This window comes from Notothenia coriiceps, unplaced genomic scaffold (assembly GCF_000735185.1).
Source record: "Notothenia coriiceps isolate Sejong01 unplaced genomic scaffold, NC01 NC01_scaffold00024667, whole genome shotgun sequence".
NCBI classification, from domain to species: Eukaryota; Metazoa; Chordata; class Actinopteri; order Perciformes; family Nototheniidae; genus Notothenia; species Notothenia coriiceps.
The window spans coordinates 3,415,160-3,427,897 of NW_011357368.1; the positions used below are offsets into that span (position 1 = coordinate 3,415,160).

A 12,738-nucleotide genomic window follows, 5' to 3' on the forward strand; every position below is an offset into this window, starting at 1 on the left:
GAATTATGTTGTTTTTGTTTGTAGAAGTGCATCTTTCCTTGATTTATTGTAAAATGAATCTGAACTTTTTGATCTGTTATGATGATAAACTGAAGCCATTTCTAAATTAACCCAATTAAGTGAGTTTTAAATCGTCCTACTTAGTTTATAAGGAAATTATGAAGAGGAACAAATTAAATGATTATAAAATGATATCTCTGTAGGTGCTGATGCTGTTAGCGGTTCTAGTGTTAACAGACATTGAAATTAAATATGTGTAATGGCAAATGCCATATATGATCTTCTTACCTGGAATTCTGCCTTTTTGAACAGACTTTTTTGAGTCCTAGCTTTATTGTCTGCAGTTCTAGGGTTAATATTAATCTAATATGATTGTCATTGGTCTAAATTCGATTTCAAATGATTAACTGTGTATGTAATGAAGATCATAGTGTGGGTCAAATTAATTTGCATAACCACTGTCTTTTAACTGATTTAAATGCGGAAACTGGGCTTATTCATCAGAATTTCGTATGACTTGACTTGACTTGCTTGACCTGAGCAATGACTTGACTTGACTTGCTTGACTCTCACCACAGTGACTTGGGAGTCACTTGATACTTGTAATCAAGACTTGAGACTTGCTCATGACTTGCACATGTAGGACTTACTCCCACCTCTGATACATATATATATATATATATATACACTGCAGGGAAAAGGGACAGTGGATTTGCTTCAATACCATGTAAAGTCATTATATGAATTTCCAATTTGATGCAGATATTATTACACATATAGCCTACGGTATTTCAATGTATACGTCACAAGCATTCTAACTAGGGTTCTTCCCTTCTTCTGTGGTCCCTTTTTATAGCACATGGACTTCTACTTGACCCCGGCATGTCAGTTATCATCACTAACAACACTCTAGAGCAGGGATGGGCAAATGGTGGCCCGGGGGGCGTACTGATACCGTCCACTAGAATCCTAGTTACGTCGCAAGCTGCATACATGATTTTGTTCGGCAGCCAAATACCGCAAAATAATTTGTGACGCGTTTGTGTGATAATACAAATTAAATAACATTTCTTTGAACTGATATTTGTTTAGTGAGCTTATTAGAGGATGTTCCTTGAAAGATTGTAAAATGTCAATGAAGATGTCAGACTTAGTATATTTGTTAATATTTACATACAACACATGGAATTTGTGTGTGTGTTCCAAGTGAATCTGCAGCCCCCTGGTGGCCAGTACATCAATGATGTGGCCCCCGCCACCATCCAAGTTGCCCATCCCTGCTCTAGAGACCTTGATGGAGAGGAAACTCAAACCTACGGCCACTGCGCTCCGCTGCCACTCTGCAGCAATACACTCTGCACAAATCCAGCCATTGAATTGTTGTTTGCCTTCTCTTTGCTAGCTTTGCAGGGTTGAAAGATCCACTGAGGGATTAACCCCCCTCTCCGCAAGGCCTGAATCTGACAAAGATTTAAATCCGATACTGAGTATAATCTGTGATACACTGCAAGGAAAACTGGATCTTTTTTCTTTTACCTATTGTGAAGAGAAGCAGAATGAAGGGTTGAGTAAGGTCAGTAAATTCTGGGCAATTTGGGTCAGGTCAGCAGCTGACGATAATGTTGAAATCAATGTTGAAATCAATGTGGATGAATTTTTTTAATTGCATAACCTATTTAAAGATTACTTCTGGAAAAAAGCATTCTGCTGCGTGGCTAGCAGGACAGGAGAAAAGCAAAGAGTCTTGCCTTCCAACTGGTTGAACGAAAAACACGGGGTGTGAGTGGGATACACGACAAACGATGTCACTGAGAGCAATCTATGAATGTCAGCGCTTCTGTCCCACTCTGGCTGTTCCTTTAAGGTATTTCCCCGACACTGCGTTTGTTGGGCGGGGGTGCAATGATGCGGTCAGGGTTATATTTGGCAAGTCCTGATAGCAGCATGGCATGGGATACTGTGAGGAGGTTTTTTCCTGCACATTTTTATATCAACGCCAATCCTCCAGTTTCCCGTTCTTGCTTTGCTTGCTGTTCACATGTCTACATGCACACTTCACCACATTTATTTTATGTGAATTATTTTGTTTTACACCAGCAGGATTGTCTCTGACTTTCTCGATGCTTTGAATTAGCAGCAGCATGGATTTGGGACACGGTCTGCAGGCACATTTCCCATTTCTGTTTGTTTCACACATGGGTTGCTTTTATATTTTTCTTTCACTATCTCCCACTAACACAGACGCATACATTAACACACACACACACAGTCGGATATGCCCATTAACACGTTTCTTTATCTATCGGAAGAAAGACAGACTTGTGCTCGGTCTTTTGAGGTTCCATTATTTTTGTAACGCGTCACCGCTCTCACGTGTGCTTCACTGACAACTCGGAAACACCTGCAAATACACTATCTCCCGATCTTAATGTGGCAATTCTCCAAAGCCATTTTCAATTATGCTTCAGCGGATTTTGCATTAGAGGAGATTGCGCAGCAGTTCCTTAGTTGAACACACAGAGAGATGCAAGTGTGTGTGTGTGTGTGTGTGTGTGTGTGTGTGTGTGTGTGTGTGTGTGTGTGTGTGTGTGTGTGTGTGTGTGTGCCATCTTTGAGAAGGACTCAATGTGCTTTAGTTGGTGTGCAAGTTTTCACAAGTGTGCTGCTCAGGGTGAGTGTGTATTACAGATGAACTCCTTGGCAGCATGTACATGCTCCCCTCGCTGAGATATACTTTGCTGATGGTAGCAATGATTAATAAAAAAAGTGCTGGATGTCTGCTCCCTCTGCTTAGACATACTCCAACACAAAATATTCAGGCTTTTTTTCTCTTTGAGATCTTATGGAATGTCATCATTTTTATTCTGTGGCATGCTGCAAATATCCGAATGGGTTTTCATTGTAATAAGATTCCTTACAGTCTGTCTCTAGACCCCAAACAATTCAATGTTCTGTCAGTAGTAATGTCATATCTATTAGCAGTTAATGCTGTACTATGGGTCTGTGTCTACCTTGTGTTTTTAACAAATCATTTCTCATCATTAAATCGGCAGTTTAAATATGTGTATTTTGTTGCACAAGATACGTCTTAATCAGTAAAATAGGGACGTTTATTTCAGCCAAAGGTGTTAAGCTTGGGCAGAAATCTAAATGTTTGTCCAATAAATGTCCACACATGCACTGGACTGTCTGTCTTGTGGCGGAGGTATATACTTTATAAACTTCGATATTAGTTTAAATTAAATAATGTTGAATAAATGTTACAGGAATGCCGATTAAAGTTCGGACTCGGGTAATTTAATTGGGTACAATCCATTGTACCTTATGTTATATGTGAAAATTAGACTTAACTAATTTAATAATTTGAGACTTGCTTTAATCATTCTAAAGATAATAGCAAGATACAAACTCCTAATACAGTTCTCATTGTCAGTGCATGTCAGTCTATTGGTGTTGCTAATCTGGCAAATTAAAGCTACAAATGAAGGTACTTTACAACGTTGCTGCAAAGCCCAAGAAAACATCTCAGGTCCTTCATTTACAACATTTGACAACATGTACTGATAAACCCTTAAAACAGAAAGAGATAACTACCTTTTAACATCATGGGGGCAGAATTTACATCATCTTCTTGTATAGACAATAATTGATCAACTCATTTAAAATGAATTTACATTTAATCATCTAGTTCTCGCAGGTGCCGTCATAAATGTGCAGATTACACTGAACAACTGAGTGGGAAGGTTAATTATTTTTTATATAAAGTGATTGACCTGGTAATCTGCTTTGAAAGAAAGCGCTATGCCAAAGCCTGCACTTGCCACAATAATGAATTCTAACAACATTGTTTCTGCCTGAATGTTGTGTGGAGTGCCGGTTTTGGATTAAAGCATTTAATAATCCATTGGTTGAATGAAGCAACAGACTATTTTTCCCAGGCAACTCATCACCCCATTCATTTTCTCAATAACTCACTGGGAGGCTGGAATTATTCTGTTCCTGCCTCTTATGAAATGGCAGGGAAATACCTAATAGCTGATGCGGGCCACCACACAGACACACACATTATAATATACAATGTGGGCAGAGCCAATGAGCATTGGTCTTTAGTTTTAACTACATGTTTGACCATCTACTGTAAGTTAAGGGTGGAAGTTAAAGCTGGTTATTTCCGACATAACTAGTATACTGTTGCTATTATCAACAATGTGTCCTTGTGAAACAGGAGCCAACTACGAGTTGAATAACGCTGAATATACTGTATAAAAAGGGAAGGAAAAACCCAACAAAACGACATAACACGTTGTCTTACCTTAATAAACCACCAGTTGCAGTACCAGTGCAGTGTCCTTTCTGCAGTGTGGCAGAATAAAGGGGTGCAGGGTGGCGTCTGACAGCACTTTGTTACTGTATCCATTTCCAGATTCTCTTATTTAGTGTATTTAGGTTGGGTTGGAAAAAAAAATGGAAAAAGAACATTTCCAACGAGGCGTTCAGGGGCAGCATAGACACATATTTTCTGTGTTAGAGTTTTACTCGCTACAGGGTGTACTTTGAGGGTTTGTGACTCTGCAGACCGTTTACATGCATAACAACCTTCATAACACACAAGGGGACGGGTAATTACCAGAAAAGCATAACACCTTTAAGTTAGTCTGGTCTGTCATTGGTTAGTTCCCTAGTAACAAGCCTTTAAAGCCCTTCCCCATGTTTCCAGCGACGCTCACAGCTTCACTTTGCATTTGGCGGTGAAACAAAAGCAGTCCCTGTTTGATGGGCCGCTCGAGGGTCTAGCCTGATGGATTTGAACATTTGAACACATCTTTAAAAGAGCCGTTCAGACAGTCAGAACATCGATGTTCTGGAACAAAGACAGCTGATTTCAAGAGAAAAAGGGCTGATGTTGTTGTGGATGCTGCCTTGGGTTTTATTTAGATACGTTGACTTTATGTTAACACCTTGCCTGGATTCTATAGGGTGATTGCACCGTGTGCATATGGGGTAAGATCAGTCTCAAAATAAATAAATGCACACAAATGTAATTCAGGATTCATGTATAAATGTCTGCATCCACACAAATATCTTTTCAATGTACAAACAAATACTTATTGTTTTATAAAAATGTAAAAAGTAATGCTATCAAAATTATCGCGTTAACGGCGGTAATCTTTTATTTTTATTAATTGCGTTAAAATATTTAACGCATTTAACGCATGTGCAGAATGCCCCGCCCAATACATCCCACCAGTGGCAGCGCCAGGGTATGGCTGGGATAGGCTACACCCATACCAAGAAATGGCTTAGCCCCACCATGAAAAATGAAGTTAAAGTAAGCAAAATAAAGTCTGTCAACTCGCGCCGAGAATTGCACAGACAGCAGTTAGTAAGATTGATTTCAGCAGCCACTCTGGAAATACCTGAGACCAGAAACGGTTTTGAAAACTTTTGTCACGTAGTGATCGTCTTCTCAATAGAACATCTTTGATAATGTCTTCTGGCCAATCAGAATCAAGATAACGGCGTGGTGTTGTTGCAGGAAGTCCCGACGGAGAATACTTTTGCTGTAGTACAGGCTCTATACGTAGGACGAGATACACAACTACCGCCGCTGTTGTCTCGTACAAAACTGGAGTACAGTTTGCGAGTCCTTGCGTTACCAGGGTAAAATGGGTGTGTAGAAGGTCACCACAACGCGAAAAGCGATGACACTAGTAGATAAGGTGAAGTCAATGCGTGGCGATTTCCACATGAAGATGAGGTGAGTGTCATAAATCTATGGGAAAGTCATGAAATGTCTGGACCGTACTTACTACGACCCCCCCCCCCCCGCCTCTTTTAGGATTAGTTGGACATTTAGTCTGAGGGAATCACGCGTCGGACCTCAGTTAGGTTTTCGATGACGTCATATGTTCAAGTAAGTTTGATCCACGTGGAAATGGTCGCAACTCTGTAGAAGTAGGTATTAAGTAATATTTTGGTGATAGTATATATAGAATAAACGACTTGTACCTGGTGAGACGTTTTACTTCTGAAAATGAAAACCATGAATGGAAAAGACGTAGGTTTGAAGACAGATGACGCAAATGAAACTCGCCTTTAAACTATACGTCCTGAAATTGACAGTGGTCTGCATAAGGATGTGAGCTATGAAGGTGGAAAATGAGCATCCATAGTTCGAGACACATACAGAAGGGTGCGACGGTTAACGAATAAACGTGTAAAAATTGTAGTACAAGTTCGGGTGTTTAGTTGCCCATTCGATGCGGTCAAAGACGCTCTCTCAAGAGACCGGGAATACTTGTGGTGACCTTGGTTCTTATATACTTAACCTAAAACCTAGTATAGTCTACAGCGGGAAAAGATTCCACATTTCACTCGGTAGTTTGACAATCCTGTGACCCGTTTGTATACTAGGATGTCAGATAGAGTTATTGAGTCGAGACCAGACTTCCGTGCGTCGATAAAGAAGTCTTCGTCGTACGTGACTGTCACGACGTAGGGACGAATGCTGTTGCAAGACCCAAGACTGGTCCGACATACAGTCGACACATTGGCAGTCCTGACAAAGAGTACCGCGTAGGGAGGACGAGAAGCTGTCTTAAATGTTTGTCCACTGGCGCGAAGAATACTCAATAGACTACTAGATTAATAGCAATGATAATTGGTTTCCGATTATGGTGTCCCGGCATATAAGTCTGACGCACGGGACTCTCGGTGGTGTGATAGAGATGGTTAGCAAAAATAGTTTCATTGCACAAAGAATTAACTCTACATGTCTACGACACACACCTTGTGTCGCTCCCCAATCAATAGTTTCTAAGACGTCCATGGTAATCGTCCTTGGCTAATTTTTTACCATAATGATTGAATATTCGTGATTTACCAAACCCTTCGTTATATATCAGGCTGTACGACGAGAACAATGGGGGTCTCGAGGACTCTAGAAGCCCCCCCCCCCGATCGAGTAACAAGGGGCCACTGGTGGTCTGTGTGTCTGTCGACGAAATAGAAAATGGAATATCATCATGTCCGATACCAAAAATGCGCGACGTGTAGACTTTTCTGAGGTCTTTCGACTCCAGGAGTGGTTGGGACTCAAGAAACTTCAGCAGCAATTATTGTAAATAGAAGCGGATGACCGGGACTTGGTCGTTAGTAAATTGAATCAAAAGATAATGTGGAGTAAGGTCGTAGGTAGACATAATAAATGTTACACACTAAATTTGACGGAGTGTGTAATGGGAGAAGATACTGTGGACCGAATCTAGACATTTATATTGTTACTTATTTATTAGTTAACATCCAAGAAATAGTAAACAGTGCAGAAAAGAACTGAATTGACATATAACTATGTCTTTCATGTTGCGTGTTATAACGGGGACGAGTCAGCGACACTCGCTTCATTTGCATGGTAATTGGAATGGAACTAAAACCCCCTACCTTCATTCCCTGTGGGCGTCTCTGTCCGTCCGTTGCTGACATTCGAGGTAGCAACTGGAATTTTCCAGTGAGCGAGACGGTTTTAGACAAGAGTTTAAGTTTGTCTCGTCGAGGCAGAGCATCCGATTCCTGGGGGTAACAGCCTTAGACTTTACATTTTCTTCCGGCGTGTGACGACTCCATATATTGCGAACACTAACCAGTGTACTCGATTCCAAGGGTTAAGGAGCGATCGATCGTAGATATAGTCACGTGGCAGTAACGCCAAATTTATTGGTGTTTTTGGAAATAATGAACAAACCTCCATAATATATCTGCCCTGAGGAGATTAAGGTGTACTCTTCTGTGTAATTTTGTCAAAGAGTTGTGCAGAGGTTTTTTGGTTACGGTAGCGCCGCGGTGACTTCAAGGACACTGGTCGTGTAAGACGTAAATTTGTCGAGCATGACTGTTACAGTATCTAATATTATTGGCCCGGGATTAAGTTGTATTACTCTACACCATTGAAACTAAGGCGCAAAACTTCCAACTATTTTAGTTGGTCGTGTACCAATCGAAATGAGTTCAATGCACTTATGTTGTGTATTTTGGTGGTTGTATTGGACAGTGTCTATGTTTGAGACGTACCGGGCTGTCGTTAGAAAGGAGAACTCCTTTTGGATTGGCTTGACATCGACACACCACTACCCTTCGAGAAACACGACAGTGTCTGAGGACTGGTGATGTAAGTTTATATTGAATATATGAATGTCGAGACAAAACCCAAGAAGTGGGTGGGTGCTCCCTGAGGATTGTTTATAGAACCGACAAATCACACGATTAAAAGTTATTTCACAATTGTCAGGTTCACGTCGCGGCATTTTGAAATTGTACTTTCACTTTCTTTGTAACTTTTGTGAAATCATGCGCCCAGTCCAAGTCAGAGTTTTATTTATTTACGTGTGTCTTCCTAAGTCTTTACATTAAGCCTAATTATATATTTAAACGTAGGTGTGTTTATAAGCCCACTGGGTCTCACATTTGCACCCTAGTCAACAAAATCGCGTCAAGAGCGTTCACCTTCCCCCCTCAGAGGGAGGCGTCTGGCCACCGCAATCAAACCGTGTTAAGGCACACATGTCTGGTTGCATTGTCGTGCAGCATGCGTTACGCGGAAACACTGTGTTACGCCCATTACGTTAAAGTCTCATGCGTGTTTGACGCANCTTGATGGAAAGCAGGTGTGTAGTCGGGGAGGGTGCACAGCTGATTGCAGCAGGTGAGTGGAGGTTGAGCCGGGAGCCAGGAGTGACAGCCACCACGCACAAACAAACAACACAGACAGGGGGAAACAAACAAACACAAAGGAGACGGCTGGAGCAGTACAGCCACCACACACAGGCGGGTGTGTGTGTCTGTTCAGCTCCTGATGTCCGCTGTGACAACCAAACAATGGCAACAATGGGCTTGGAAACACTTGGCCATGTTTGATATCATCTTTAACAACTTCAGTACAATTAAACAACAAAAGATTGTCATGGACGTAAATGAAAAAAGATTGCAGACTTAGCAACTGCAACTTATCAAGGATGGCGCCGAAGGCCAAAGATAGTTTGAGAACATGCATCACATTCAAAACTTTTTAACTGTCTTCCATGAACATCAAGGATAAATATCTCCTCAGATCAATAACTTAACACTTAACACTTAATGTGGTTCATGAAAACATTCATCCATATTTCAACAGACAAAGACGAGCAAATGCAGCCAAAGATGTTGGAATGTAACAATTGTACCCACTAGCTTTTAATCTAATCTCAACCTTGTAGGCTTTTACAGAGAGAAGTTTCAGCTGACCAATAACATAGAAGAGAGACGATCAAGAAATATGTCATGACTTGCTCAAGTGCATTTCATCTTGTTCATGTAATATTTCCTCCTATATTCTATCAACAATTTGATGCTTCAGTGAGGAATAAAATGTACCTGTCATATCATGGCTGCTCAAAAGAGTGGTTGTAATGGCAAACTATGGTTAAAGAAAAAAAGCTTCCTCATTTAGGGCAACATTATGTAAAATTAATTTCAAATATTGTGGGGTGAAGCTGCTATATTTTAAATTGACCTCTTCTAAAAAGTGTTTGCGTGATTACATTTTCTGGTAATATTGTTCAATTTTCCTGATTTTCACAGTGCTTAGCCGTCTAAAATTTCCTTTGTACGGTTTGTGCACAAAATTACAGCCAACCATGTTATTTCTATCATTGTAAATAAGCAGCCCCCAGCATTGCTTGGCTGTCCCAGCGGTCTTGGTTGTCATGGAGGCTAACAACTCTCATTACGATCAAACGCAAAAGATGAAGCTCCTCTCTGAGAGAAATAGTGCCAGGAGCAGAGGAGATCAATTAAGGTCAGAGTTTCACACAAATAGTCCGGATTCGCTGTTTGAAAGAAATATAAAGCAATGGTTTGAAGTAGCAGTTAATAAAGTGAGTTTTAAAATGTTTTTCATAAACAAGGCGTGAACACTTTAATAAAGAAGAGAGGGAGCGATAAAAGGAGATCAGGGGGCAGTACAATGAAGGCAATGGTAAAATAAAAAATAAAACTACCGATAGATTTACAAGAATCATGACTACGTGATTGTTAGGTCCTTTACTGAAACGTAAGAGCTATTCTTGTATTTAAAAACATGGATATGTGATTAAGATAACGTTTTTTATCGATGTATTCCTACAGTGTATTTTTGTTACATTGTCATTATACTAATAGTGGAATAAATGTCATTATCACATTACTGTATGTCTAGTTTGATTAGTCCTTCCTTCCAAGCACACAGTATTGCTCACACTTATCACTGCAAGGATCAAACCTATAAGAAGCAGTGTGAAATGTGAAGGTGGAGATGTGAACGTGCAAAGAGCTGATTATTTTCTTCAGTCCGTATGGCAAATCAAATGTATGAACCTATGAACACACTATGGTATAATATTCATCATGTTGTTTTGTGGCTTCTTCTCACATCCTCCACTGCCTACTTTGACATTGTCTAAATATATAAATTGTTTAATAATAAAAATGTAATAGAGAAAAAATAATAACAGTCCTATTCCATTGTTTAAAAGGTCCCCTATTATACAGTTTTTCATCAATATATTATAGGTCTCAGATATATACAAAACATGTCTCTGAAACACCAAACAGATCATGCACTGTAGCGTCCCATAATCCCCTCTGTTTCAGCCCGGTTTCCAAAGTGCTGATTCTCTGTCTGTTACTTTAGATGAAAATAAGGAGCCGCTCCCCACGCCGAGATAGTTGGTTAAAAAGAACTCAATGGTGCTCTATGAGGAGATCCAGGTGATAAGGTGTGGGGGGGGTGGGGTTACCTTGGTTGGTTATTGGCTAATGGTTACACAAGCCAAAAAAAACGTTATGACATCATAAAGTGGCCAAAATCTGATGTATAAAAGACATGGAAAAGTGGAGTTTGCATAATAGGTTTTTGCTGTGGTATAGTTGTAGTATTGGTACCAAAATGCTTTCGACAGGGATCGTATTGCACCCATAATTTTTGTATTGAGACAATACTAGATGCCGACCTGTCTTTCCAGTGTTTTTCATGGTGGTCTGGTTGGAGGACTCAGTGTTGAACTTGTCAAACACCAGCTCCTGGTACTCCTCCGAAACCAAAGCTCGCTCATCTGTAATGTCAACAGGTGATTGGTTCTTCGCAGAACATTCTGGGTATGCGGCTGCCCATCCTCGAGGTCCATGGTGTCCTGCATTAACAGAAGAAACACAAGTTTATAAAGATGCAGACAGAATACAATTTTGTCTAAGGATTTTATATAACACACACCATTTTGAAAACACAGTGACAATATTTCTGCTACAGCAGCGGACAGTTTTCAATATGCCCTTAACGGAAATTGAGGGAAGGGAGACAGAGATTCTTCATATTCATTCAGCTGCAGTGCCCTCTAAACCCCTCCAACAGCTGGGAAAACATGTAAACATAATGAAAATTCATCATCTGGCTACAGGCAATTCCAGCGTTAATTAGTCCATAAAGTCCATATAGGATATAAATATCCAAATGAGGCAGATCCTTCAGTGCTGCACAAACTGAAAGCCTGGAATGGGTACAGAGTTAATGGGGGTCTATTCCTTGGCTCAAATAGGTTTTAAAAAACATTAAACCAAATACGCTATTCAATAGAAAACAGTCCGCTTTAACAATTATTGTGCAGTGTGTGCTCCAAACGAACTTCCTGTAGAATCCCCATTCACTGTCTGCTCTTTTAATCCTCTATCCCCTACAGTGGCGCTTCTACAAAGGAATAATCCACAACCGACAGGGGTCCCCTTGATCTCTTTACGGGTACAATGGGCCAATGCAATAACAAAAGCTGAGGAATCAGGGGAACAAGGAAGCATGCATGGATTTTAACTTTTCTGGGTTAACACAATATTCATGATCCCATTCCCTAAAGATATAGGACAACTTGGCGGCTGGTTCGTGAAAAAATATGAGAAACCCACTGTACTAAAACAGGCTGGATCAAGAGTGGCTTTATGTCGTAATGTATAAACACCTTGCAGCCAAAACTAAAGGATTATTTTGAAATGAACACGTCGGCCAAGGAAGAAACATAAAGATGCATGTTGGAGAGCGCAGACACATCAACAGGAATCACTACATTCATCCCTCCAGTGAGTATGCCACGAAGTTAGGAGAAGAGTTAATTAAACATGGTCACGTCCTCAGTGTCTTGGTTCTTATATTTCTTGGATTTGTCCAGTGACTTAAATTAAGATAAATTGCCTTGTGAATACAACCTCAAAGATTATGAGCTGGTGAGGTCTGGATTGCATTAGAATGTTGGTTGAGCTGCATTTCTAATAATGACTGCATTAGGAGGTAGGATTATATTTGTCAATCATAGCGTTAGACTTGCGAATATCTCACCAACTAATGTTATACAATGGCACCTAGCCCATTATGTATGTAATTATTATGAGGATAGAAAAGGCTGCATGAAAATTGAAAATACATAGAAAGTATTTTTTATTTATTTGAGCAAATGCTTAGCGTATTCAAATAAAAATGTTCTGTATAAGAAATCTTCTTAAATTAAATAGAAAAAATATATGTGAATACAATACATTTCCTTCAATTATATTTGATCTGTGCTTGCTGACAAGCTTTCTATGTAACCTTGCCATCCACATGGATGTTTTAGGAAGCAATTCAATTCAATTAGGTCTATTAACCAATTGATTAAAGGTTAAAGCGCTGTGAAGTAATATATTTTA

The 12,738-nt window shown here is 40.0% G+C and overlaps 1 long non-coding RNA gene across 1 annotated transcript in view; it reads right to left on the bottom strand.

Moving 5' to 3' along the window:
- The window catches only part of LOC104955205 (uncharacterized), a 22,769-nt gene extending 11,568 nt beyond the window's left edge, over positions 1-11,201 (bottom strand). Inside the window, exon 1 of the long non-coding RNA XR_799435.1 lies at positions 11,022-11,201. This is a non-coding gene — a long non-coding RNA (uncharacterized lncRNA). The remainder of the gene's footprint in view (positions 1-11,021) is intronic.
- Positions 11,202-12,738: the final 1,537 nt, after the last annotated feature.